Raw genomic sequence first — 27387 nt, 5'->3', positions numbered from 1 at the left:
CGCTCCGCGCATGCGCCTCCCGCCCGCTCGCGGGGTCCGTGAGGGGAGAGCTGTGGGGACGGGGCGCGGGCTCCGCCGTTGGGGAACGTGCCATATCCCGAGCTGCAAGGAGCCCGTAACGATCATCGAATCCAGCTCTCTGCCCTGCCCAGGATACTGTAAGACTCTCACCATGTGCCTGAGAGTTATCCAAACGGTTCTTTGAGCTTTGAGTTCTTTGGCTGGTGATGGGACCACAGCCCTGGGGTGCTCAACCACGCTCTGGGCGAAGAACCTTTCTCTAATATCCAACTTAAACCTCCCCTGACACAGCTTCAGGCCATTCCCCTCGGGTCCTGTCACTGTCACCACAGAGCAGAGATCAGTGCCTGCCCGTCCTTTGCTCCTCATAGTTGTACCTGCAGTGAAGTCTCCCCTCAGCCTCCTCCAAGCTGAACAGACCAAGTTTCTTCAGTCGCTTCTCACGCGGCTTCTCCTCAAGGCACTTCTTCAATAGTTCAAGGTCTTTCTTGTATTGTGGTGCCCCAAACCCCACACAGTATTCAAGCCTGTCCCACAAGGGGCTTACTGACTCCAGTGATGGGGGTAAGAACCCCAAAACCTTCCCAGTATCTCCAGCTGTGCGTGAGGAACAGAGCAGTGGCTCTGGCATGGTTGGACAGCAGCTACGTACCGCGAGCCTCATAAAAATTAATAACCAGAAAAAACAAACACAAGGCCCCTCAAAGTACAAAGGTTAAAGCCAACGTGAGCTGTGAAACATTGGAAAAGATTAAATTTGAGCCTGGTGTTCTCCCTCCTTCAATGCATTGGTGGCATTTTGATGGGCTAAAACCCCCATAATTGTATTTTATTACTTTTTTTTTAATTGGGTGCAGCCATAACATAGAGGTGGCTGACATAGTGAGTGCAGCTTCAGGATGTTCTCGCAATATGAATCAAGAAAGCATCAATGAACATAATTTATAAATAATAAAATTGAAAACAAAAGAGTTTATAGCCTCTCACTTGGACTCTTACAATGCAATACACAAGACAGGCAATTATAATGGAAAAAATCCACTTTTTCCCATATCATAAAGCTATTTTTATGGAGTAAGCATTTAGGATTTTAATTAAACTCCTTATTTACACCAGCCTTTACAGACATACCAAAAATGGAGAAAACGTATCTTCCACAAGAAGGTCCTTCTTTAGTCTGCTTTGAAACTGAAATTAGCATATAAAACTTGAAGTTAGTGTATAAAGTGGTTGTTTGCTTATTAAATGATTTTTATTACAAACATTTGCCATCGTGATAAGCAGGTGACAGCATGCCAGACAGAACTAGTAATAAGTTGATTTCTTTAAGATTTTCAACAGATATGTTTCTGTATGGAACACAGATTTGTCTCTTATGATTTGTTTTGACAAACACTGTTCAGCTTGGGAGTTTTCTGTTTAAGCATAAAATCGGTGGGTTTGGTATTCACTTCCCAATCAGTAACAAAGTATTTGTGCACTTTTCCCAGTCAGATGCCAGTAAGGTAAGCGAGGTGACCAGAAAATTTTGCTCACGTTGTGTGAGCCTGGATATTTTTGTACCTTTTATTGCTAGAATTCTTAATATTTGGCTTCCCTATTTTTAACTATGATCAGTTAAAAATAGCAGCACTTCTCAGATGACTTTCCCTGTGTCTGTACAAACAATTATATTAATTTCCTTTCAGAACAGAGAGGTTTATATAATTAGCACTTTTAAAAGATTAACATTAGAAGCTGCATTGTGTTCTACATGTGACTTCTGTTTGCCTCCTTTTGCACCCCTCTTGCCAAGTCAGGGTGGTGTGACAAGGAGCAAGGAAGGAGTTTAGGAAAGATGCAGGGAAAGCCCTTTTGGCAGGTTTTGGGCTCTCTGTTCTGGGATCAGGATGCACTTCTTACGCAGCACAGGATATTTCCCAGTGGATTCCAGCTGTGTAGGATGCAGTGGTGCTCCCAGCCTTGGTGCTCAGCCCAGCCTGCTCCTGGGTGCTGTGAACGAGCCCAGCATCTTCCTGGGATTTGCAGGCACTGCCTGGGGGATTGGCTCAATGCCCATATAGAAAATGCCATCATCACCCTTAAAGATTCTTCAGGAATAAAATGGTTTCCTGTAACATCAGAAGGACTGCACAGAAAGTTGCTCTCTTTGCTCTATAAGCCCTGGCTACAAGTTCAGGCTGTGCAGTCACCCTCTGTCCTCATACCTGTGACAAACAGGTTTGCTGTCACAGCTTGCAAGGGAACATAGATGGCATACACATACCTTAAAAATACTAAAAAAACCCTACAACAAGCAACCAAAAACCCCAAAAAGCAGAAGAGAGCCCCCCAGTCTTCAAATGCCTGCGTGACTCTAATCCTAGCAGCTTCTTTGTGCAGAATTCCAAACTGGGACACACGTCCTTGAATTTTTTACCATCTTGCATGATTAATTATAAAAACGAAAGGCAACACACACTGCCAGCCATCTGCACTAGGCCTTACTTGTGAGTACGTTCTCCACGGGGTTAACCTAGTAAATGTAGTCAGAATAAAGGCAATAAAGGTATTGGAGCGAATGGATGATTCCTTTTTAAAATCCTGACTGGACATGCTGTTATTCAGTTGGCTGGAAAATGGCAGAGAAAAGTCTGGGAAGGAATTTGTGTTTTAAGTCCATCAAGATCCTGAGCAAGGGCTGTTGTGGGGCCATAACCTGAACTGCTAATGCAGTAGGAAGTTCCACAACTTCCTGAGGAAGAGCAGTGCAGGGGCAGGCATCGTTCTCTGCTCTGTGGTGACAGTGACAGGATCCAAGGGAATGCCATGAAGTTGTGTCAGGGGAGCTTTAGCTTGGATATCAGGAAAGGGTTCTTCCCCCAGAGGGTGGTTGGGCACTGAACAGGCTCCCCAGTGCAGTGGTTATGGCTCTAAGCATGACAGAGCTCAAGGAGTGTTTGAACGATGCTTTCAGGCATTGTTGGATGTGGTTGGATTCTTGTGGATGGCCCAGGAGCTGGACTTTAATGATCCTTGTGGCTCCCTTCCAACTCAGGGTATTCTGTGATTCTATGATGTTAAAATTAAGATAATCCTCCCTATAATTATGATGTTAACAAATACATATCCTTGTGTCTCCTGCCATCTCCGTGAGAGATTTTGGACGGCTTGCTTGTATTGCTTGCCTTCAACCTTCCTTTGTCACTTTTCTTTGTAAAAAGTTTGTTGTGAGGTTTAACAATCTTTTTCTTGTTTGTGAACATCTTTAAATTCTGCTTTTCAGTTTTGTAATCTTTTAACTTGATAACAACCTCCTTTATCTTAGAATCACAGAATAATTTTGGTTGGAAAAGAGCTTTAACATAATCAAGTCCAACCATAAATCTTAATTCATTTATCCTAATGAAATTTAAGTTATAAATTCCCACCACAATCCATGTATGAGTGGAGGAGAAAGGGGCAGATCAAGATAAGTCTGTTTTAGTCTGTTTTGATAATTCTCCATTAATTAACGGGAGTTTAAATTATCTTTTGCTGAAAAATTCAACTGATACAAAAGAAAAAACAAGTTTAGTGTGCTGTGACAGGTGTTTAAACAGGTAACAACCAAAGACATCACCCAGGTAAGATGCATTTTATGTATTAAACAAAACTGACAGTGTCAGGTCAAGCTCCAACAGGACACATTCCCATGGCCCTAGCCTGGAAAAGTAAGAAAATAAAAATAAAAAGTTAAGGGGGAGATTGATCTTTCCTGTTCATTTTGTTTACTATATTGTTAATAAAGCAAGCTGATTATCCATTAATCTTTTGATCTCAGCTCTGATGAGTTACCAGGTTTGGACTGCAGCACAGAGCTCTGACCGTGACCTCCCGCTATTGTGTGAATCCCATGCATGCATTGGGATGGTCTGTGTGCCTGTGGAAAAACGCTGGGATCATGGCCAGAGGGGAGCCAGGGGAGCCAAGCTTGGGGCAGAGCACTCCTGGGGCAGAGCTGAGCTTGTTGTTCCTTTAGGATCTCCCCTGGAGGCAGCCAGGGCTTCAGCAGTGGGAGCAGAATGCAGGGGGAGTGAAGGTTCATCTTGCACAGACAAAATGCGTAACAAAAATTGGAGTGTTCATCTAAATTTGAGGCTTCGAGTGATTGCCTAGGCAAATAAAAGGCAGGGAAGGGAACTGCATCTTAGAAAGCCTTGCAAGGCTCTGGTAGGTTGTCTTCAATACATACAAGTGTCTCTCTATTGTTATATTCTTGTTTAAAACTTTTCTCATATGCAAAGTGTCTTTTTTTTTAAATAAAAGGGTTCTGCCAAGTTTATGTTCTTAATTTGCTGTTTTCTTGTAAGTGAAAAATAAAAGATTTTTAATTATCTGGAGGTAACCTTTTGTTTACTGTATGTCCATATTATAAAATTTCAGATAAGTGTGCTGACTGTAGTGCTGCATTATTTTAGAGAAATTCTTTAAACAGTTTTTAGCTGTGATAATGAATGTAATGATATATTTTGGTTTTAAGCTGTCCTTCAGAGATAAATATCCAATTCCCTTGGTAAAGCCTGTAGGTGTTCTGGAGTTCCCTGCTACTGTCAGTCAAGTACTCGGACAAGCCAATGGAGAGAGTGAGAACAGACTGACAGTCTGGCAGTCTGTCTTGCCAAGCAAATGTAAGGAATTACTTTTTAGAGGAGCTGCGATGATGAATCAATCATACACACCATTTCCACAGCTAACAGATGTTCCTATTTTCTGTAGCATAAGTGCACATAAACAATGAAGAGAAAAATAAAATTCCTTTGCGTGTGTTTTTACAAAATTAAGGGTAATAACGGGGTAGGGCAGATTTAGAAAAAATCCACACTGAAAAGGTTGAAGACCCTCCAGAAATACCATCTAAGAGGTGAAAACCCCAAACAATTTCAGATTTTTCTGTTTGTTAAGCCCTGCACCAAGAAAAGGTTAAAAATCCTAAACTGGAGGGAAATATGGTAATAATGTTTTTCATTTTCTTGCAAGAAACAAAATCCAATACAGAACCACAATGAGTAAACACTAGACAGTACACAAAGAGAAAAGATAATTCATGTGAGTCATCACTGCTGGCAAGGAAAACCTTTGATCAGATGCTGCTGTGCCGGTCACAGGTAGCATTCACTGAAACACCTGGCTGCTCTCAGGTCACCTCAAGCTTAGGAAGAGCCCTCCTACAGCTTCTTCTTCCGTGCTGCCTGGTTTTGGCTGGAATAAAACTAAACAGATTTCCCCTGCATAACTGAAAACATGCCAAGAGAGTCAAACATGAGACTCCCGGAGTACAGGGCTGCCTCCAACGGCCTCGTTCCCCACGGCTGTATTCCCTTCCTTGATGGAGATCTTGAAATAACATCTCTCTGGCCAAAGGACTAGCTTGCTTCAGTGACCCTGAGATCAGGGAAACTGGATTTGTTTCCAAGGGTAATTCTCCTGCAAAGACTGAGGCCCCTGGCAACTGGAGAGACAGCCTGACAAGCTAGAGAGGCATTCCTTAGTGTATTTGTGTGCAGTAACTGTACTTCATCACCAAGATTTTCCCTAACTTTACACAGGCAATTCCAAATAAAATTTAAATAATTTCTGTCTAGCAATGCTTGTCTTGAAAGATTGCCCAAAGGATCAGTCTCTCATTCAGTTACCTTTCAAAGCTCAATAATACTGAAATAACTGTATCATTGCTTTGTTTCCAGTAGCACTGTTAATTTTTCCAGGTTTTAAATACTCAATTTAATTTGACTTCTCATAAAATACTAATGCAGTTTGACAAAAATTGAAAGCAACCATTGTACCTGATAAAACTGTTCAAGACAGATAACATTCACTTCATCTTCCTGGTTTCTTCCAATATTTGTTTCTGTGGAAGTATTGTACCCACCTTACTCATCATCACCCACCACCTTCAGCACTTACAGTCTCTACAAGGACTCAGTAATGATTTTTGCAGAGTAAGAGTTGCACCCCTCTAAAGAAGACCAAGCCCTACTCTGCAGAACTTTCAGCACATGGCAAGACAGAGACCATGCCATCTACTGAAGCTGTTTGGGATGTAGTTTAGAGTTAAACATCTGTAGACGCAGCAACCCTGACTCTGATTGAACCTGAAAATGCTATGGGTTAGCATTCACTGAAACACCTGGCTGCTCTCAGGTCACCTCAGACTTATGATGTTATGATGCTATGGGTTAGAGGAGGAAATCTAGTTTGTCTTCCTGTCATTAATCAATGAGCAGGACATACAGGCTGTATCTACAGAAGTTTTTGTGCCATACATTTCCTGGCACTGACACCACCTGCCCAATCCCACAGGCTGCAGCAACAGTGACAGAGAGGTAGCAGTGGCTCCAGTCCAGCCACTAGTGTTTGCTCTCCTCATTGAGTCTCATCCAGAATTCCAGAGGAGAAGGAGAAGTGTAGGATATTTGCTTGGTCCACTGTCCAGCTGGAATCTAAACAAGCACGTAGAGTTCTCTATTCTTCACTTGCAGTCACAAACCACAGACTCACTCAGAAGACGGCAAGCAAAACCAACAGATCAAAGTGCAGCCAGGATGACTTTTTGAAGGAATCTCCTCATGTTCATTTTTTTAATTGTTTCATACTCAGGGCTCTTTCTGGGTATCTGGCAGGTGGAACTTCAGAAACTGTAGGACGAGGAGTAATTGGTTCAAATTGAAAGAGAGAAAATTTGGGTTAGATATGCAGAAGAAATTCTTTACTGAGGGGCTGGTGAGGAAATGGTACAGGTTTCCCAGAGAAGTTGTGGATTCCCTGTCCGAAGTGTTCAAGGAGTTCAGGGATTGTTCAAGGCCAGGTTGGATGGAGCTCTGAGCAACCTGGTGTAGTGGAAGGTGTCTTCACTCATGGCAGTGATTTAGAACTGGGTGATCTTTAAGGTCTCTTCCAACCCAAACCATTCAGTGATTGTATGGCAAGCCCCATTTTGAACTTGTTTGCTCCCTTTTTCTTGTACACCAAGGTTTGCCTGCTGTTTCCCAGGGAGTTGTGTGAAGGCTGCCGCAGCAGCTGCTGACAGCCCACTGCTGACAGCTTCCAGTGCTCAGCCACACGTGAGCTGCACAGGCACAGGTCATGCAGGAGAGCTGACCTGCAGTTGCCTGGCAGAGAACGAGGTTATGGAGAAGTAGTTCTTAGACACAGTCTCCAGCACCTGCGTAAAAAGATGCAGGAAGCAGAGAGATGGACATCCCGATCCAAAGAAGGGCAATCCTTCTGTCCATGTATATCTCTATATGTTATCTGGGGTAAGATCAGGAGTGACATCACTCAAAACTTTTCTGTGTCCATTTACCTCAACTTTACCATTTCTGAAGCCATGGATGCTTTCAAGGCTGCCCCATGATAAGAAAGCATGGATGCTTTTGTTGCCAGAGTCTTTTCTGTGTCAGCATTAAGCTCCAGAGGCCTAGAGAGGTATGCTTTGGGACTCTGCCTCTCTGAGGTGGTGCTAACTCATCAGCGTGACCACAGAGCTGTGCCAAGAAAGGAGCAGTGGGTATGAATCCCAGAATCATTCAGACTCGTGTAGTCACCACTCATGGCATCCTGCAGAAGGAATTGCAGTAGAGATGAGCATCAGGGGAACAAGAAGAATTTCTTCACTGGAAAGGATGGAACGGGCTGCCCAGTGAGGTGGTGGAGTCCCCATCCCTGCAGGTGCTCGAGAAACAAGCGGATGTGGCACTCAGTGCTCTGGGCTCGGTGCCAAGGTGGTGATCGGTCACAGCTTGGACTTGATGATCTCAGAGGTATTTTCCAATCTCATTGATCCTGTGATCCACAGGGGCCTCATCCTGGAGTTACCAGGAAGGTGGTGAGACCAGAAAGGATGTTCTGATAACAATCACTAGTGTAGATGTTCTTTATCTTTTACTTGCTTACTCATGACATCTCACTAAAGTTAAAAAGTAAACTAGTGAGAGGATCATAAAACTGGGCATCAGCAGCTCAATATTTTTGAAATACAACTTCACAGCACATTGTCTATAAACTTTGTTTTGCAGTGTTTGTTTTATGGTTTTGCTTATTTATATTTTGCATATTTTATGTGCATTCTATATCCCATAGGCAATTTCTCATTCAGTTCAGCTTTTTTTTTCCCTTCTGATTGATCAGGACCAGTATGTAATCTTTAGAAAATTTGTTTGTTCTATTTGTTCCTATCTTCTTCCTAAATGTTTGATGAGTGGGTGATTTGTTTGTGCTGTCATTACAAAAACCATATGTTGATGTGGTCTTATGGGGGAGTGTTTTTATTATTTTAAGAGTTCAACTAAGGATGTTTCCAAAGGAGTCATAATTGCTCTTCTAAGTACAAAGGCTGAACAATGACTGGCTTACAAATAATGCCAAAAATCTGTTCAGCTCAGTCTAGTTATTTCAAAGACTAAAATCTGTTTCTCAGAAATGTCTTCTTTCCACAGTCTGAACTTTTTAACATACTAAGAAAGTTATATTTCTGGAAATTCTCTATGGTTCATAGTCCCTTGAAGCAAGGAAAAGGGTCCAGTTTTTCATGTACATCTCAATGTATTCAAAAACTTTAAGGCTGCCCCTTTCTTAATGTGAAATTTATTGTGCCCCAGCATAACCAGTGCTGAGGGTTTGATTGTCCTTCTCATGGCTGTGATCAAAACTGGAGGGAATTTTCTGCTGGGGGACTGGTGCCTGTGCTGGTGCCATCTGATCAATGCTCCTGGAAACACCCTGTGAGGCTGTTTGGTGTCACTGTTGGGCAGGACACCACTGACATGGCTGGTGTCAATCTTTCCAGAAATATGAGATTCCCACTGACACCTGGGGGACCACGTGAAGTACAAGGAATGCATCATGAGTGCAATTGTGGTAAAAATGACCCCTATCATTTTTACATCCCTATCATCCCAGCACTATCTTGGCAAAAGGAGAATCTCTGCAAGTGGCTCAGTGCCCAGTAAAGGCTGCTAAAGAGGGAAGTATACGGTAGAGATTCACCTATATATTTTATATCTAAAATATTAAATAACAACTATTATTCAGTACTGCAGGAGTAAAGAAAATGAAGAGAGGAAAATAGCTGTGCAGCTGGCCAAGACCTTGAAAAGGACAGACTCTTCAAAACAGTTTTCAGAAAAACAATTTCAAACCTCCCTGCTGCAAAGCCTCCTACACAGCCCTTGCAGAGAACCTTTTAGAGCAGAACTTTAAACAAAGGAGAGCAATTGCATGGCCATGTTTGAGAGCAGCAATGTGGCAAATAAATGCTACTCATTTATAGGCACACAGCAGCCAAAATCAGTTACTGATGAAGCTGATTTCTTGTGGGCTGCAAGGAAAAATTAACAAGGGGGACAAATAGAAAATACTAATTCTGCAGTGAAGGACAATATGCCATGCTAGGTGTCATGCTAATGCACTTTGAAAGTGTATGTGTGTATATGAAATTTAAATGTTACATAAACCATGCATGTATTATTATATAAATGTCATTATATTATAAATATTGCCTGGGAGAAATGTGCACAGATTTCAATTTTTTGTCTGCCTGTATGTATATATATACATATTTATATAATGTAAAATCTGTACTATTAGATTATTGGCAAAATGAACTGTTTATGTTTCTCCATAATCCAGTAAAATTACAGAGTTTGCTCAGTGGGCAAAGCTATTCAGGTGTTATTTTGTCTCAGACCTCCTACATTGTGTTAGGTGGGGTCTCTATGCCTTACATGCTTAGAGACCAATGATTTTAGAGGATAAATAATATATAACTTCAAATCCATAATGATCAGGGCTAGCTGGATACCTTAGGTGAACTAATTGGCAGGGGGTTAGAACCAGATGGTTTTTAAGGTTCCTTTTGACCCAGATCATTCTATAGTTTTATGAAAATAGTAATAGGTAATTTTTTTGTGAAGGATTCCTTTATGGAAATTCCTACTCTGTGTTTCCTGGCCTCCAGAAACATCTTGTGGACTTTTAGGATATCATGATCAGGAGATCCTGGGGGTCTGGAAGGTGATGTGGATGAAAACTCTGTCACAGTTCTTGACTGAGGAATAGGAAATTGTGTTGCTGGCTTTTCTTTGCTTTTGATCCAGGTTCATCATGGTGAAGTGCAGTAGCCTTTAAAAAATGAATCAGGCCAGGCTGGGGTATTCTCACATCACCTCAGGTCACTGCAGACATCTTTTGGGAAACCTCTGTCTCAGGGCCACAGGTCTCTGTGCTGCCAGAGGGATGGGATTCAACCTCGCTGAGCGCACCCCATGTGGTGCCTGAACCTCTGGAGCAGCCGCTTGCTTCCAACACTTCTCTGGAACTTCCTGGCCCTTCCTCTTGCCAGAGCTGTCTCCTGCATTGCCACTCTGCTAGCCAAAAGCCATTCTGCCCTCCAGCCATGTGTAGTGCAGGGAAACACATCAGAAAAAGACACAGCCCCATTCCTTGCCTTTGATTTGAAGTTTCTGGAATTTCTCAGACCTCTCAGCTGGTGGCAAGGACAGCCCAACACTGCCCCAGCACATGGGCTTCAACCAACACACTCACAGCCTGGACTCCTCCAACATATTTTCCCTGGTTCACAATTCAGAACCATCCCACATTATTATTTTGCTTTGGAAATAATGGTAAAAATAATTCATTTTTCTAGAGTTCAATTAAAAATGGATTCACTCAAACTTACCCTGAATTTATGGAAAGAAATGCCATCATTCCCTACCTTATGGAGGCTGTAGGTTACCAGCACAGGGACAGGCATATCAGGGAGCTGGAGGGGAGGACTGAGAAGCAGGTTTTTCTCTTTTTCTGTTTTTGTGTTTTGTTTTTTTTTTTTCACCAGGCATATCTTAAAGCCCTTTCTTGCTCAGCTTGGTATGGGGTACACTGGCATTTCTAGCTCCAGCTGCCAGCTCTAACGGTGTTACTCATATTTGTTAAACAAACCAAAGAGCAGAAACCTCTCCCTCAGCTGCTGTGCCATAGCACAAAGACAAGCAATTTAAAGAGAAAAAAACCCCACAATGTTAAGCTCATTGCAGGATATTTTCTTGTTGGATATTCCTCGTGTGTCCTTTGGGGCTGTAGTAGATAGACCAGCCAACTTGGAATACTGCTGAGCATTGTTAATCTAAAGCAGTGGATCACTCCTTATGAAAATAGAGTGTTTTCAAAAAGGAAAACATTCTTTTCTATTTGCTGTGGACTGTGTTTGTATCATGACCAATGGGAAAGCAGTGTTGTAGCAATTTTGGTGTAACACTACCCCTGAGTTTGCTGCCCAGCTCCAGGTCCCCATTGTGGGTGGAAACCAGCAGGATGGATGGAGTGGTGGCTTCCCCAAAGCTGAACTGCAGCCAAACCCTAGGGCAAACTTCTGTTTTAGCTCCTAGACAGAAACCCACCCACCAGTTTTCTTTGGGAAGAACAGGAATTCAAATGTTGGTTTGGCCTGAAAATTGTTCTGGCTACCCTGAAGGCAAAGGGAAGGTGATTCTGCAAAGCCACAAGAAGCAAGTATTTTAATTCACAAATCATTTCCGTGATTTAAAATGCTAATTTTTATCTAACATTTTCCTTACTCCAAAACCACATTGGGTTTCAGTTACATTTCCTTTGAAACCAGAAAGCGATCATGCTGAAAGGCAATAAAAGGAACTCAAATTACATTTTTCTTCCCTCCTTGTGCCTTTCCCTGCCTCCCCAAATGTTAGAGGAGCAAAACTGGATGCTACTATTGCACAAATTTGGAGGCAGGAGCAAATGGTGCAAGATGTCATCAGGGAATCAGTATATTTAGCACAGGAGGGGTATTTCTGAAGAACTTCTTAGCTAGAGCTCCTTGCAGATGGCTTGTGGCTGGGGTGGAAAAGCTGACAGGCGCTCCTGAGTTTAACTGAGCTCACTGAACACGTGGCAGAGAGAGCCCTGCTCTGTGCAGGTACAGTCCATGCCCTAGGTGGATGAAAGCCCTGAAATGCACAGAGAGACAAAGGGAAAGGTGTCCCTGTGGCCAGAGGCAGTGAGAAGGCAGCAGCTGCTCAGGGCTCCCTGGGCAAAGGCAGGGCCAGGACTGCCAAGAGACCGAGCCATGGTTTCACAACCTATTTGTCAAGAGGGATAATTCGGAGCTAATCTGTATCTGAGATGCTGCCTTCATGCCACAAGCAGGGAGATAATATCCCTCTGCTCCTGTAGTGTCTGTTATGAAGGAGAGAAAATCAAGTTGCTCTTTGTCTCGGGAAGAGAAGAAATGCCATAATCCTCCATGGAGGCAGGGGTGCAATCTGAAAGGTCTGCTGGTGTTCTGATGCTCAATGTTCTCACAGCTTGCACTGTCACTTTCACATTTGCAACACAAATATGAAATATGAAATATTGCCACATTGTCCTGGTAGCGTTTGCCCATGCTTTACAAAATTGTGTGTGGCTACATATGACATAGAACAGAGGGAATATGGGCCTGCTCCTGGCAGGATTCATTCAGTGCTCTTTAATGGGATTTTATTGGTTTGTAATGAAATGTGAGGAATTAATCACAGCTGAATTATACTTACAAATATATTGCTGTATTTTAATGTGTGCATGCATGTTGGTCTGATTTTAATTACCCAGAAAATGTGAAGTTAGCATAGTAAGATCAAAGAATTCAAATTTGTCCCTCAGTGAACAGCGTCACTGCCTCACCACACAAAGCCAGGCTGGGAACGAGCATAAAGAAGCAGCAAACAGGGGACTTCCCGTCTTGGCAAGGACGAGGACTGGCAAATGCAAGAGGCCAGACAATCTGATGAAAAACTGATCCTTATTCTCCCTTCTTGTTTTTCACTCCCACATCTCCCCTTTTCAGCCTGAAATTCACTCTGCTTGTTTCCAGTGAGTCCCTGCCTTGCCACTCTGTCATGCTTTTGGGGTGGGGTAGAGGATCCTGGGCTTTATCCTCACCTGCTTGGGAGTCCTGCTTTGGGTTTGGGCACCTCTCTCTCCTTTCAGCTGGTTCAGATTTATCCTGGGGTTCTCTTTTTTTTTAAATCTATGTATATTGGTACTACTGGATAGCCCAGTTTGCTTTTGGTCTTGCCTACTAGGAATGTCAAGTGAGGATAAAATTAAACTGTGGGTAGATAAAACATAAGGAGGTTTCTACAGTGAAATATGATATGTATTAAAATCAACTCCTTCATTAGCACTCACATTGTGAATTTATTAAACACTCTTAGTTAACAAACAGGGTTTCTAGTTCAGGGTCTAGTGCTGCAAACAGCTGCTTTCTGTTTACAAAATAAATTGCATCTCCTGTTGAATAAAGAAATAATTATATATGTATTTTTATTTCTTTCCAGCTAAGTCCATAAAAAAATTCTCTGGTGCCTTACCTTACACATAGAGCAGCCTCAGTCCTCTCTGAGTAGCTGTGTTCACTAAGGGGCCTCCTTGTGCAAACTACACATAATATCACCATTTTCACTTCTGCAGAGTAGTTTATGCTGACATTAGAAGAATCAGAATAACATTTCATAGAGCTTCCTTAAATTCTTTACTCACACTGAGATTCCTGGACAGTGCCTGTGTCTAGCACTTGGCTGTGGTTAAAGTTCCTCAAGCAATAACAATACTGAAAGAATGAATGGGAATGCTCCTTTGGACTTGACCCTACGTCCACCTCCTCCGACCAGGCCAAAACGTCTTCTAGTCTGGGTTCAAATGGACATTTAGAACAACTCAACCATAAAGAGGAACAGAAGGAATTATTTAAGAAAGTAATAAAATTAGAAAGCCAAAATGTTTCTGCTCTTCAGATGAAAACGATTAAAGCAGGCAGCAGAGTCCAGCAGAGGAGCAGAAGGGGGATGGAATGGGAGCGTGATGTGATGCAGGGAGGCAGGAGCATGCAGGGCTTCAGCTGGGCACCTCGGGATGGTGGGTGCTGGAAGGGGACTCGGCCACTGAGCACACTGGCACCATGTAAATCAGCAGAGAGGCAAAAACCTGCAAGCACCTGCTCTGAGCTGGAAGATTTCTGCAGTTTCTTGCTTATTGTTATAAGAGACATGGAGTTGTTTTCTAAATATAGAAAAACATACATAGAAATTACTACAAAGCACTCTCGATTACTTGGGTATAAATAAAGCAAGTCATGTTCCACTTTTTAGTGCAAATGCTATTTACAGCATCAGACCCTGTGCTAATTTTCACAGTTACACAACAAGCTACTGTTCCATTGAGTCAATAGGACTTTGGAAGTGTAAATGAGGAAAGGTCTCAATCACAGCAAAATATTAAATGGCCACAGGCAACTACTATGAAATCAGAAAAAGTATATTTATACTACACATAAAACTGAACTTTTTCATGATGATAGTCAAAGAAAATAAGTGCAAATAGATCCTTTGGAAGGCAGAGGTAATAATATTTACACTGTAGTTAGGCTGTTTATGTCTAAGGTATTAAGTACAATTCTTCAGTGTCTTAGGCCAGGATTTGATTGATCTTGCAACTGTAAAGCATTCTGGTTTCTAAGCTACCAAACCCCTTTTGCTGTTGTTGTTTTGGTTTTGGGGGTTTTTTGTTAACTTCCATATATTTTTACTTGGGAAAGAAACATATATTGCAGCACTCTGGGCATTATATCAATTTCTTTCATAGTGATCCTAGAGCAAGCTCTATACTAATGACATCTGAATTAAAAACAACAGAGCAAAAGATTTTTCACTCATAACCTCCCAGCAGACAAATCGATCAATAATCCAGAATTACTTGTCTCTTTCATAATTCCCTATATAAAATAACTACTTTATGCTTGATGTAAGAGTAAGATGACAAATCCTGGCTGTTGTGGAAAGCAGCTGTTTGTTATATCCATCTTCAACTCACTGCAAATGAAAATGTCATCTGTAAAGGTCTCTCATTTTTTTAGGATAATTCATCACAGTGATTAGGCACCTCCTGAAGCAAGATGTTATCGACTCCTGGTTTGGAAGAGTTAATTCACTGTGCTGCAAACTGATGTGAAATGAAAGAGTTGCCGGGAAAGTTTTGGCTTTGATATGAAAAATGAGCAGAATGAAACTAAGACATCAAAAGGAGCTTTTTATAGAAAACACTCTGTAAAGCTGAATCAGAATCACAGAATCAATTAGGTTGGAAAAGACCTCTGAGATCATCAGGTCCAACCTGTGACCGATCACCACTGTGTCACCCAGACCAGGACACTGAGTGCCACATCCAGCCTTTCCTTGAACACCTCCAGGGACAGTGACTCCACCTCCTCCCTGAGCAGCCCACTCCAATGTCTAATCAGCCTTTCTGGGAAGAAATTCTTCCTAATGTCCAACCTAAACCTCCCCTGGCACAACTTCAGACTGTGTCCTCTCATCCTGTTGCTGTTTGCGTGGGAGAAGGGACCAAGCCCTACCTGGCTACACCCTCCTTTCAGGGAGTTGTAGAGAGGGATAAGGACCCTCCTGAGCCTCCTTTTATCTTTTTTCCAGCTCTAGTCCCATTCTCTGGACATGCTCCAGCACCTCAGTGTCCTTCCTGAATTGTGGGGCCCAGAACTGGACACAGCACTTGAGGTGTGGCCTCACCAGTGCTCAGTGCAGGGGGCAATCACTGCCCTGGTCCTGCTGGCCACACTGTTGGTGACACAGGCCAGGTGCCCTTGGCCACGTGGGCACACCTGGCAGAAGTTCTGCTCTGGTGTCCCTGGTCACTCCCAGCACTCTGCTCAGCAGGAGCATGGACTGATGTCCTCCTTGGGTGCTTCTTACACCCGCTCCAAGTGAGCTACCACCTCCGCAGCATCCAAAGCAGCAAACGTTACTGCTGAGCCCTGTTATCTGCCTTCCTTCCAGTTAATCCTCAGCACATCTTTAACACAGGCAGGGCTGTATCCCACAGGCCCTGGGGTAACAAACAGAATGCACCTCTGCTTGGGAACAATGACTGATTAAAAGTGCTGCCACTTCCTCCCAGAGATAAAAGGGTAAGCTCGGACTCCAGACGTTTTTTTCTGGCAGATTTGGATTTCCAGAGATTGAAAATCTTGTAGTCAATCTCCCCATATGTACAGCCTTTAAAGTGAACTGAAATAGATGGCAGAACTGGAAAAAGAGACTGACACAGTAAATCACAATGATTTGTAAGCATGTAGGTATATGGGAAAATTTACTCATTCCCATTTATTTAAAAATAAATACATTACTTATTTATAGTCTTCATTCTCATGCAACAGAGAGTGCTTTGGGGTTATCTTGACAAATTGAAGTCATTGGATTTTACCAATTACAGGGTCAAATTCCTCTATCCCTTGCATGCCTGTATAAGCAGCTTCAGAAGGATGAAGTACAGATTTTAGATATTAAAGCCTTATTTTATTAGTCATCCTAATACATCCAACCAATGCAAAATTAATCACTGATTTTTCCATGTCTCTTCGTATCTAGTTTAAATGTTCAAAGGAATGCTTTATGCTGCCATGTAGATATCAGTAACTAAATGTTTGCTAATAATTAGCCTGAATCTTCTATTTTAAAATCTCATTTATATCCTTTCATTTTATTTAATGAGTTGCCCTCTAGATCCCTTCCTGATGCAGTAAGGCTTGCTTAGTTTATATATTTCAATTGTACACCAGGAATGTTTAAACCTGTTTTAGAAGTACACAGAAGCATGTGGCAAATTTTGGGAATGGGATAACCAGGAACTACAATAAACATGATCAATATTCCCTTCTTTTGCTCACAATCTTAGTCCCTAAAACTGTAAACACATAATGTCAAACCTTGGGATCCAAACCTTAGGGAGTTTACTAACTCCATGCCACTCCTCCAGAGATTCCTAATTAGGATAATCAGTAACAATTTCATGTTTGGGTGTTTTTCTCAAACATCTTTCTGATTAAATCATGACTTTTAACCTCCCTACCCGTTTTCTGATCTTTTGTAAATCCTCTAGTTATTTTTCTGCTAACGAGATGAAACTAAAATTGGTATTTCAAATGTGATCACATAAGTGAAAACAAAGCAATACAAGGCTGGTCTTGTGGGTCTTCTCTGCTGCTCATTGTTTTGGGGTTTTTTTGTACACACTTGTCTGATGCTGCTTCCAGGTTTCATCCAGGTTTCATCCAGAGTTTCTGTCATCCAGGCTTGTCCCTCCCCTGGAGCAGCTCTGTCCTTGATCACACCACCTTAGCAGGACCCAGTCACACCTGGCCAGGAGTGCTGCAATTTCTTGTTTTCAGTCTGCATTTGCATTATTGCATTCCTCTGGAGTTTGCATGCCAGAATTCATGTTAATTCTGGTAATTCATGATAATTATCAGCTTCCTTCCTTATTTCCTAAATGATTTACCAGTTTCCTCCTTTTGAAATAATTACAGAAGTAGCTGGGCAAAGGGTAGGAAGTAGCTAGGCATGGCTGGGAATACAAACTATGCAAAAATATTTATCAATTAAATAAGTCTGAAATACAGAAGTCCACAGAAAGTCTGCAGGCAGACAGTCAAACTTAATAAAGCAGCAAAAGAACATTTCAACTGCCAAAACTCCTCCACAAGCCTTGGATGGAAATATGATTTGGAATTACAGACATGTACTATAAAGAGAAAATACCACAGAGTGTGTTAATATAATAGGAAGGAAACAATAAAGAATTTATTAAAATTCTTAAGATAAAGTAATTTCAGAGTCAGAACTCCAATTCTGGCCTTCACCTTACAAAGTCTGTTTTGTATTACTTAGCTGAGAATGGAGAATGAAATCACTCTGTTTTAATTAAATAATCTACAGGCATTTAGAACCATTATTAATTTATGTTTGGCTGAAAGTAACAGTGAGATTTTGAAACCTGTGAAAACAAATTAAGGAGATAAGGTTCATGTATTTGTGTGTTTTCTTTAATTTATGGGGATAAAACCAGCATTTTCACCCCCTGCTCACAATAGTAGGAAGCTACTTACCTTTGCACAGTTCATTAATTATTTTTTTATTGCTGGGTATTTGTTTTCGCAAATTTGGATGTGGCACAAAAAAATAGCAAGACACAATAACAGAAAGACCAGGCTATTTTACTAGACATAGTAGCAGAAGAACAACAAATCGTTTCATAGTGGCTCCTGCTAATGTTTATTTCCAGGCTTGACAACAATCAAAACATGGATAAAATGTTAAAAGAATCTGCATTGTTGAATAAGTAACAATAAAAACCCTTGGGGGTTTTGGGTACTTTCAAGTCCTGCACTGATATGTTGGGCCTGTTGATGATCCCCAGCCCTGCCTGAAACCTTCTGCACTGCCATTGCTCATCTAAGCAGCAGCCAGCCAGGTAGGAACTACTTCAAGTTCATCCTAATCCTAGACTTCCTCCTAATCCAGCTCAAACTTTTATGCTTTGAACACAATTTGTAGCCTTATCCAACTACATTTCTATTGGGAAGATGTAATAATATGCCTTTTCTCCACAAGACTTGGCCTGTTTGTTTTGGTTTTCGTGTAATAAAAGCAGTGGTGCCTTTTGTGCTCTCATTGTATTGAATTTAAATCCCATGGATGCAGATTCACACCTTGGAGCCGGCACTTTGTGAACAGCAGCTGACACTGTTTGCCCTACTAATTATTGCAATGATTGCTTCTTTCCTGTGATATTCCTCAGGTGGATCTGCAAACTGCTCTTGCTTTCTGCACAGCCCCGTGGTCATAGAAGCATAGAGTGGTTTGGGTTGGAAAGGACCTTAAAGACCATCCAGTTCCAAAGCACTGCCACGAGCAAGGACACCTTCCACTATCCCAGGCTGCTCACAGCTCCATCCAACCTGGTCTTGAACATTTCCATGGATGGGGCAGCCACAGCTCCCCTGTGCCAGTGCCTCACTGTCCTCACAGTAAAGAATTTCTTCCTAAATCTGCTACTTTTCAGTTTGAAAGCATTCCTGCCTGTCCTGTCACTCCAGGCCCTTCTAAAAGCCCCTCTCCAGATCTCTTGTAGGCTCTCTTTAGGCACTGGAAGGTCTCTAAGGTCCCTCTGGGGCCTTCTCCAGGCTGAACAGCCCCTGCTCTCTCAGCCCCTTTCATAGCAGAGGTGCTCCAGCTCCCTGACCAGCTTCATGACCCTCCTCTGCACTCATTCCAACAGGTCCGTGTCTTTCTTGTGCTGGAGGCCGCAGACCTGCATCACTAAACCTGCATGAAAGATGCAGCCAGAAATACAGCCATGGGTGGAAGCAACACCAGGGTTCCCCTTTTGGCAAGGGCTAGGTTTTACATCACCCTGAGCAGCCTTCCCCTGTCCTCTGACAGCAGATTCCTGGTCCCTCTGACATTAAATGAAAGTGCTTCACTTATTTCAGTACAACCAGAATTTGTCTCTGACCAAAACAAAGGGGAAAAAAAATTCATCCAAATAATTTAAAGACAAATGTACAGAACATCACGTCAGTTTTGACATATCACTCTGATGCACAGGTAGGTCATTGGTAAAATATTTAATCTCTCAGTACTCTTATTTGAAACAATACCACCACCACCTGAATTTGGGAGGGTCTACCTGCTGAACTGTGATACAGCAGTGCAAGCATGATTTATCATCTTATTAGCAGTGTAGAGGAACAGAGTATTTTCCAGTAACTGCTGTTTATACATGACATTACATGGCATGTCATAAATGCGCAGTCCCCAAATATTTCTGTTTACAAGCTGCCACATGGAGAAGCCAACTGGCATCTCGTTTAGATACTGATTTCTGACACGTGCTTTGTATACAGAAAAACCTTATTTATGAAATGTGAGATGGAAACTTGACAGGTTTTTTCAATACATACAAAAATAATTGACAGCACATAAATCACAGCAACATCCAGAATGCACTTCTAAAAGCTTAAACTGCTTCTTTTTAAAAATGGCTATTATTTTGCAAAAATATTGTATTTTTTTTAGCTGAATTGGACTCAAATTTCTTATGATTATATTTTATACAAAAGGTTCTAATAGGCTGGATGTTTTATTGACAAAAGAAGGCTGATAATCCAAGCCTGAGGCAGTAAGACTGTGAACAAAATGTGACAGTGAGGAGACAGAGGGGAAGGCTAAAGGCTACAGCCCTTCAATCCCTAACTCAGACACCGTATCTTGGATGAAGTATTTTAAAACATATTAAGTACAGGTTAATACAATGGCTAAAGTTTGTGTAGCTTTGTCCTCAACTGACCAGGGTGGAGCTGTGCTAATTTACATTAGAAATGGTAGAGAATTTTTTTAAAAAGACAAAACTGCTGTTATTCTGTATGGGATAACTGTAAACCCTTTAAATAGGATATCTTCTCCAGTTAAAAGTTCTGATGAAAAAGGATCAAAACCTTTTTCTTCCTCCTTGGTTTTGGTTTTCTTTGCTTCTTTTACTCTCAGCCTCCTCTTTCCCCCTCTTCTGTTTTGCTTCAGAAAAAAGAACACAGAAAAACAAATAAGAAAGGTAAATAAAGATTAATATGGCAAGAGTTTGTGATTTTTTAGTTTCACTGAAGATAAATGAAAATGATAAAAGAAGGAAGTTCCACAATAATTTGTTGTCTTTCAAATAAAAATGACAATGTAATAAAAGGTTGATATAGATCAAACCAAAACAAGGTGAAGTGTAACAAACTAAAATGGTGTCTTAAACATTTTATTTTGTAATTTCTAAAAGTGACTCAGAACACATGAAGCCCAGAATTAATTTCATTCCCTGGATGTCATGGCTTAGTCTGTCTGAAAAGGGAGAACATCTCCTGCATCACGGAGAGCATGGGAAAAAAGCCTCTGGAAGAAGCCGCTCTCGGAGCACCGTGAGCGGCATCAACCATCAAGGAAAGTTCCAATGAGACTTGGTGGGCTAATAAGACTGGGCAGGGTTAAGATGACCTTGACAGCTGAGATTGCCCTTGCTGCAAACACTTTCTTTAAGGGCTAAATAATCTTTAAAGTTGCTGATTTTCCTCCATTACCTGGTCTTGCTTATTCCTGAAAAATACTGACTTTTATTGTCATCACTGCCAACAACAGCAGCAAGCAGGGTAACAATTTACTATTTTATTTTTGTGTTAATTACACAATATAATGCACGAAAAATCCCTTGATTTCTTTCCAAGAAGCCACAATCATAACTTAAATTTTATGTGTAAGTCAATATGAGACACAAATTATGCCAGATGAAAGGCACACACACTCTGTAGCCTCAAAGTGACTCCATCCAAGAGCACTACACAAAACCTGGAATTCAGTCCTCTGGGCACTCTAGGAATGACCAGCACCATCATTACACTTAATGCTCTGACATTTCCCTACAGCAACAACACAACTTCTGAACAAAGGCAACTGAGAAATGTCAGTGAAGCAGAACTGGAGGATGTAAACCCAACCACTGTGGAACTCTGCAGAGCCATGATTGCATTGTGCCAGCCAACGCCTCTGCCCAGAGACCGTGCCTTGTTCTGGGCACGGCACCACAGCGCTGAGAACTTCTCCAGCTTTTAAAAATCACTCCAAGTAAAGCATTTGGTGTATGAACCCTTGTACCCCACGAGCCTGTCCTGTAAGGAGTACGACCCTGAGCACTCCTCCTCTTTGTCCCATGCATTAGATACTTCTGCATGTGGATCCTAAAGCATCCTGGAGGTCTGTGACCACTCTGCTCTCTGCAGGTACATTCTCTTCACTGATGTTTGCTGGCAAGGATCTCTTCCTGTGTTTTTGTCACAAGAGAATATTCTGCATTCTGAAGCCAACTACTTTGCAAAAATGTTATGTAGCATTTCTAGCATCCAGTAGTGTATTTAATTGCAGTAAATGCATTGTTTCCCCAATAAATTACTCTGGTAATTAACAGTTCTCTCATTGAAGGATGTAACTGTTACTGACAGATTATCTGACAGTCTAGATGTCAAAATATTTTTATTCAGCGTGTACTTGCAAATGCTAAAAGTGACTGTAGGATTTTGAGCTTGGATGAAGTTCACTTAATTTCAGAAAATAAACTGATTTTTCCATATTATATTCAGTTGTTTTGTTACTGAAAGTAACTTCAAATAAAGTGAAGGCAAAAACCTGCATGAGAAACACTGACACTATCTGCCTTTTTCTAAACCAATATACTTCCCATTAAAAAGTCAGATCACCTATGGATAGGACTTAACAGTGGACTGTACACAGGTCAAGTGGCAATGAAGTGTCTGCGCTGAAGGATGACACAATTTCTCTCCCTGCTTAGACAAACAGCAGGACATGCTTTACATCAATTTTACAGTGACAAGGAGGAAGCCTGGAAAAACATACTTGTGGGGCACACACATTTTCCCCTGAAAGAGTGATACACTTGAGATAGAAACCCAAGGGCTGAGTAGAGAACTGTGCAGTGGTTTCCATTACAAAGCTGTGGAAGGCCAAGAAAGGACAAAAAAAAAACAAGAGCCAATTGAGAGCATGTAAATACATTAATCTGAAAAGTTGTTTTTAAAATATTGCTAAGCAAAAATAAACCATGGAATCTTTAGGCATCAGTCTGGGATGCAGACTGACTAACTACCTCTATTCCACCCCCATTTCTCATATATGCAGGAATGAAAGTCTCCCCAGTAACCTGCTGGAGGTCTATTCCATCCAGACTTTCTTCAAATGTAAAAAGAGCTGCTGTTGCTTTGTCCAAGGATTGTGGCCTGGACTATCACATACAAAATCATATGAAAGCAAAAGCTGGTCTTGGCAGGAAGAGAAACTTCTCACATGGTGCCCACCCTGCTTCTCCCTACATTAACTTCCATTAACAGTTACAGGCAATTCCTCCTTTCCTCAGGAATTTGAGGCTGTGCCAGGCCAGCAGCACCCAAACTTGCCACAGTGGCAAAACTCCCGGCTCAGCTTTGAGCTGCAATGGCTCCCTCATACATCCAGAAGCTTCTCTGCACGTGTGCCACAGATGGGTTGGGAACAGAAGTTGGAGCCCACACTGAGCAGTGTGATGAGGACAATGAGGAAAGGCAGCAATCAGAGCTCTGCTGGTGCAGGTTGGGTGTTGTTCCCTGCCTGGATCGCAGCCCGGGGGTGGCTGGGAGGGGGCCAAGCGAGGAGCTCTCGTAGGTCCCGTTCTCCTCCTGAGGAGAGGGAAATAGACTTTCCTGCAAAGAAGTCATGAAGAAATATGACAGGAAGCCTTTAATGATCTGCTTCAGAGATAAGACAAAACATTGCTGGGTATCTCTTTATGACTAAATATCTTTTGTAATTGTTGGATTCTGTCCTAATTGGCTTTGATACATCAGAGGCCTGTTTTGTGAGCTGTTTGGTTAAAACATGTTGTTCTGTTCTGCTTTCTTTCAGATGTTCTATGGATAACATTATTAGGCTTACCTTTTTGTTCATTCCCTATAGCATTTCTGTGCTAGTACAACATCACACACATGCTCTTAATTTGATTCAATCACTGAATAAACTGCCTGACTTTAAAAATGAGATTTATAGCATTCTACTTTATTGCTCATGCATCCACTGATTGCCTGAAAGATTTATCTGGTTCATTAAAGCATGGGTGTATTTGAATTTGCATTTCCCTTTTTTTGTAACATTTTTCTTGAAGTGTCCAGTATTTTACCAGAATTTCTCCAACAACTTTTATAAATAAGTAACTATTTATTAACTAATTCCATTCAAATACTTTTAGATTCAGTATCTTCATTACGAAGTCCAAAATACGGGTCCTATTTTCATCTTGAACCTCTTAGCTCTTTGCAATTAATATAAAGATACAAACTGCTTTCTCTTTTACCTTCCACAGCAAGAAGTTATTTATAGCATCCACCCTTTTAGATAAAGCAAAACCCTGCTGAAACTGGAGGATGAAGTTACACCAAATGCTGAGGACAGAAGTGAGAAGCAGTTGTACTTTGTGGAGGAATTAGAACCTGTGCTACCAATCATAGCTCACATGGCAAGCCAGATGATGTAAATGACCTGAGTGCTGGAGCCCACCGACCCAGCCCAAGGTAATTCTTCAGAGGAGGTGTGTGTTATCTTTGAACACAAGAAGATGTTACAAAGGTGAAAACAGCCAGAAAAGTGATGGAGTGATTTTCTAGAAAACACCTGCAACTCTGAACTGCAACTCTTCTGGTTTCCTTTGTATTTCAAACCAACTTTTTCTGCACAGGAATATGCCTTCGTGGACTCCTGGTGAAGAAATACATTTATTATTGTAAAGAAACAACTTCCAATAAATTTAATTTACTAAAGAAACCTATCTGCAAGACCACAGAACTGTTTACATCAAAAGGTGTAACATTTTAGAAAAATAACCAGAAATTTCCATAAAGCAGAACTTCGTTTATCATTGAAACAAACAGTTAACGGATTTCCACAAAAAATAAGCCTGCACACTTCCCTTTCCTCAATATATGCTTGGTTTCATTAAATTCTACTGAGCTAAATCTTATGTATTTCTCATCAATATAAATTTGGCCAATCTGCAAAATCTGAAGTACTCTCCCTGATGTAATTTTACTAGTTACTCTGAAGTCATTAGCTGGTATTATTCTTCCATTTTAAATACCCACAGGCATGATTCTAATTTTGAGTACAGCAGTTAAGCTTCTAATACAAACAATTACATGTTCATGGGGAAAAACTTTCTGAATGTTAATGTAGAGGAGGAATCACAGTGCACATATTAAGGCTACAACGCAAGGAGATAGTAGTTAAAAGTTTAAAATTAAATCTTTAACTCTCATGGTCTTTATTATTTATTTAGCATTACTTTAAACACTTTTCTGAATGGACATCTATAATTCCTAAACTTCTCTGTAAGCATAATGGAAATATTTCAAAGCTGGGCTTAAGTGGAATGGCTAGTTCAGGAAGATAATCTTTATAGTTCTAAACCTAAGAATTAATATAAAAGACACAAATCCTTTCCTAAAAGTTTCTGTAAACAGTGACATGAAAAAGAAAAGCATAAGAACAGTAATCAGACAAAAAAAAATTGGTAAGAGTTTTCTTCAGAATGAAAGAGTGTGAACTATTTTCCTATCTAATCTACCAGTTTCATCAGTTGTAGATTATGTTTCTTTTTTTAGCCTTGCCAACTGTGTAGAACTTGCTCTTTTTTGTCCATGCTCCATTGGGAAAGAAATGTGTACGCCGGTAATGCAGCAAGTGTTATCTGGAAAAATGAGTTATTCCTCCTTCTCTGTGGATCAGGGGTTTGATTCCCAGCAACAGCTGCTGCATCAGAACAGCAGAAAAAGAGAGATTGTGATAAAGTCCAACAGCAATTTGTCCAATTCTTCCAACTTAAAATCTAACTGACAGCCTAACAATTACTCAGAGGTAGTAAGGAGTTAGTAGTAGGTCATTTCTATGGCTCATAAGCTTTTAGAGGTACCAGGTTTTTGTAATTTTTAACTTGGTTTATATTACTGTGATAGCAATCTACAGTCAACCTCAGAAGATGCAATCACTTTACTGCGCTGGGCAGCCGTCCACCAGCTCCTCAGGCACTGCTAGGAACAGGCTGAATGTCCTTACAAAACAATCTCAGGATTCTTCACAGCAGCTGTCAGCAGTGATGCAAGATTTATTAACAAGACAAGATTTAATTGAATTCAGTATGCTACTCAATAATGCAACCACTGTATCATCCGTTCTGGCATTTAATTTCACATTAAATTGATGTTATTCTTAAATATTTTTCAGTGTGCCACACAATATTGCACAGGAATAATGACCATAAAAGCTGTCTGGAAGTGGGTTTCACCTCCCCTGTGGAAGTTTCTGGGGTTTTGTTTGTTTTGAGGATTTTCATTTGGTTGGTTTGGGGTTTTTTTCTGTTTGGGTTAGGTTTTTTTCTATGGAGGTGACTGGAGGGTAGTTTTGGTGTTTTTTTTTTAATTGAGGCTATTTCACTGACTGCCTTGGTTTCCAATATAGCTTTGCAAACAGTTAAGTCAGTATTGCTGAGGCATGGCACAGGGCTGGTAACAGTGGCAGGGAGGGGACTCTGAGAAGCAGGGGCTGCTTTCCCAAACAGATGTTGCAGGACCCCTTCTGAGGCACCATCATTTTGGTGACCCATTTGTGTCATTTTTGACAAAGTGCTGATACATTCACTTGTTTGGCTAAGACTGAGGGGAGAAACCAAACCAACCCAAACACATGATCATTTCTGCTTTTTGTCAGACACTTTGTCATTTTAATACAACATTCATGTTCTACAGCTTTAGTGGAAAACACGAGAGGGACAGAAAGAAGAGTTGGAATAAGTGACTGTTCAAAAGAATTCAGCTAAAGATATGATCTCTGTCCAATCACTGGTCAAACCCACCTCATTACACTTGGCTCTTTCCTCTCCTCTTTGTTCACAGGACCACTGTGGGTCATCTGGTCCCACCTTCCTGCTTAAGCAGGGTCATCCCAGAGCACACAGCACAGGATTGTGTCCAGAGGGTTCTGGAATATCTCTAGTGAGGGAGACTCCACAGCCTCTCTGGACAGTCTGTCCAGAGCTCAGTCACTGCACAGGAAAGAAATTCTTCCTCGTGTTCAGGTGGAACTTCCGGGCATCAGTTTCTGCTTGTTCCTCCTGCCCCATTGCTGGGCACCACCAGCTGCTGTTGGGATCTCCCTTTCTTGTACAGCACCAAACCACCCACCCACGGCAGGGTTTGGAACCAAACCATTCCACCTGGGAGACAGAAACTGTGCTCCTCCTACTTGCATTTCCCCAACTGCCTACTGCATTTTTTGCAGACCGCTGACAAGAGCCACCTACATTGCAAAATTAGTAACCCCAAACAGACGTGAAAAAATTCAGCTGATTCATAAGAGGCTTAACAGTAGGTGTTTTGTTCTTCACTAATCATATATATTGTATTCAGTTGTTTTCAGAGAGACAGAAGCATAAATAGTGCAGGATGTCTCATTTAGCATGGGTTTATGTAAGAGAAACCAGGAACAACACTGAATTTGCATGAAAACCTGTGTCTTGCTAGATTTCCTGAATAAAGGAACTCTGATAAGTGTATAAATTTTGAAGGCTTATATGGACAGATCCATTAAAAATGGGACTTGATCTTTACTGAGCAGAAAGTCTCTTCAGAAGGTATTCCAGAACCTACAGGTTCAGGTCCTAGAAATGGTGGGAATACTCATTAGAAATATGTCTGCACTGAAGGAATATGTAATAAAAACAAAAGCAATCACTTACTAAAAAAAACCTAAACTAATCACGTGATCGACAAGGGAAGTATTTAAAAATCAGACGTTTGTCCTCTTTTTTGTATAGGAAACAACTATAACCTGAACAGGACCAATAAAAATTTCTTCAAACTGTATCCTG

The 27387-nt window shown here is 41.3% G+C and overlaps 1 long non-coding RNA gene across 1 annotated transcript; it reads left to right on the top strand.

The window, feature by feature from the left end:
* The first annotated feature begins 31 nt into the window (after positions 1–31).
* On the top strand, positions 32–25735 carry LOC111945469 (uncharacterized). The gene is made up of 3 exons (XR_002871673.2): positions 32–158; positions 18172–18360; positions 23833–25735. It is a non-coding gene; the product is annotated as an uncharacterized LOC111945469 (long non-coding RNA).
* Positions 25736–27387: the final 1652 nt, after the last annotated feature.

The sequence above is a fragment of the Cyanistes caeruleus genome, chromosome 3, assembly GCF_971803275.1.
Source record: "Cyanistes caeruleus chromosome 3, bCyaCae1.hap1.1, whole genome shotgun sequence".
NCBI lineage: Eukaryota > Metazoa > Chordata > Aves > Passeriformes > Paridae > Cyanistes > Cyanistes caeruleus.
The sequence above is the reverse complement of the archived record's forward strand: the minus strand, read 5'-3'. Positions and strand labels throughout refer to the sequence as shown.